The following is a 2,500-nucleotide window of genomic DNA, read 5'->3' as shown; positions in this document are numbered from 1 at the left end:
GTTTGGCATTTTTTGGGACTTTTTGTCGCCTTTTAAAACTTTTGTTTTGGTGTTTCTTTTGTTGCACTTTTTCCAAAAGTTTTAATAGTTTTTTTTCCAACATTTTCGGCATTTTTTTCTGTGCTTTATGGCACTTTTCCTACTGTTTTCTTTCGGAGGATTTCGCCAATAAAGAAGGGGTATTTTTTGGCGATTGTCGCCTTTTTACACTTTTTGGTGCAATTTTTTCGGCACGTTTGTCGCCTTTTTTAAAGGATTTTTTGGGCATTTTTTCAGAAGTTTTTTTGGACAATTTCCTGCATTCCGGTAAAAAAAACATTCCAACATTTTTGGCCATTTATTTTCTCCACGTTTTGGCCATTTTTTCCTACATTTCTGTCGCTTCTTTAAAACGTTTTCTTTTGCATCTTTTCCCAAAAACACCGAACCGTTTAAATGAGGCGATGAGTTCCACATCTACCGGCGGAAATAATCACACTATCATTTAGTATTATATATATATATATATATATATATATATATATATATATATATATATATATATATATATATATTATACTGCAGAAACACAACTTTCACCTTCAGTACTTTAAGTTTACTTTGATCCGGACTCTTTTCTACATTTCAGGTGTCAAAGTTTGTGCAGTAACAGCGTATTTCTACAGTGTAGCATTAGTACTATAACTCGTAACAGCGTATTTCTCCAGTGTAGCATTAGTACTATAACTGGTAACAGAGTATTTCTCCAGTGTAGTATTAGTACTATAACTGGTAACAGAGTATTTCTCCAGTGTAGCATTAGTACTATAACTGGTAACAGCGTATTTCTCCAGTGTAGCATTAGTACTATAACTGGTAACAGCGTATTTCTACAGTGTAGCATTAGTACTATAACTCGTAACAGAGTATTTCTCCAGTGTAGCATTAGTACTATAACTGGTAACAGCGTATTTCTCCAGTGTAGCATTAGTACTATAACTGGTAACAGCGTATTTCTACAGTGTAGCATTAGTACTATAACTGGTAACAGCGTATTTCTCCAGTGTAGTATTAGTACTATAACTGGTAACAGCGTATTTCTCCAGTGTAGCATTAGTACTATAACTCGTAACAGAGTATTTCTCCAGTGTAGCATTAGTACTATAACTCGTAACAGAGTATTTCTACAGTGTAGCATTAGTACTATAACTCGTAACAGAGTATTTCTACAGTGTAGCATTAGTACTATAACTCGTAACAGAGTATTTCTACAGTGTAGCATTAGCACTATAACTCGTAACAGAGTATTTCTCCAGTGTAGCATTAGTACTATAACTCGTAACAGAGTATTTCTCCAGTGTAGCATTAGTACTATAACTGGTAACAGAGTATTTCTCCAGTGTAGCATTAGTACTATAACTCGTAACAGCGTATTTCTCCAGTGTAGTATTAGTACTATAACTTTCGTAACAGCGTATTTCTCCAGTGTAGCATTAGCACTATAACTCGTAACAGCGTATTTCTCCAGTGTAGTATTAGTACTATAACTCGTAACAGCGTATTTCTACAGTGTAGCATTAGTACTATAACTGGTAACAGAGTATTTCTCCAGTGTAGTATTAGTACTATAACTCGTAACAGCGTATTTCTACAGTGTAGCATTAGTACTATAACTCGTAACAGAGTATTTCTCCAGTGTAGCATTAGTACTATAACTCGTAACAGAGTATTTCTCCAGTGTAGCATTAGTACTATAACTCGTAACAGAGTATTTCTCCAGTGTAGCATTAGTACTATAACTCGTAACAGAGTATTTCTACAGTGTAGCATTAGTACTATAACTCGTAACAGAGTATTTCTACAGTGTAGCATTAGCACTATAACTCGTAACAGAGTATTTCTCCAGTGTAGCATTAGTACTATAACTGGTAACAGAGTATTTCTCCAGTGTAGTATTAGTACTATAACTCGTAACAGCGTATTTCTCCAGTGTAGTATTAGTACTATAACTGGTAACAGCGTATTTCTACAGTGTAGCATTAGTACTATAACTCGTAACAGCGTATTTCTCCAGTGTAGTATTAGTACTATAACTGGTAACAGCGTATTTCTACAGTGTAGCATTAGTACTATAACTGGTAACAGAGTATTTCTCCAGTGTAGTATTAGTACTATAACTCGTAACAGCGTATTTCTCCAGTGTAGTATTAGCACTATAACTCGTAACAGCGTATTTCTCCAGTGTAGTATTAGTACTATAACTGGTAACAGAGTATTTCTCCAGTGTAGTATTAGTACTATAACTGGTAACAGAGTATTTCTACAGTGTAGCATTAGTGGCCATAGTGGGATTCATAACGTGTGACGGTCAGGAAGACGTTTTGGCATATATATATATATATATATATATATATATATACACACATACATACATACATATAAAAAATATATATATATATATATATATATATACATATATATATATATATATATATATATATATACACATATATCATACACA

At 33.5% G+C, this 2,500-nt stretch overlaps 1 protein-coding gene across 2 annotated transcripts in view; it reads right to left on the bottom strand.

Annotated features, from left to right (window-relative positions):
• The window catches only part of LOC144528654 (phosphatidylinositol 4-kinase beta-like), a 32,218-nt gene that overhangs the window by 28,637 nt on the left and 1,081 nt on the right, over positions 1–2,500 (bottom strand). The window lies entirely within an intron of this gene.

This window comes from Sander vitreus, chromosome 14, assembly GCF_031162955.1.
Source record: "Sander vitreus isolate 19-12246 chromosome 14, sanVit1, whole genome shotgun sequence".
Classification (NCBI taxonomy): Eukaryota; Metazoa; Chordata; class Actinopteri; order Perciformes; family Percidae; genus Sander; species Sander vitreus.
This window is presented reverse-complemented; position numbering and strand designations above follow the sequence as displayed.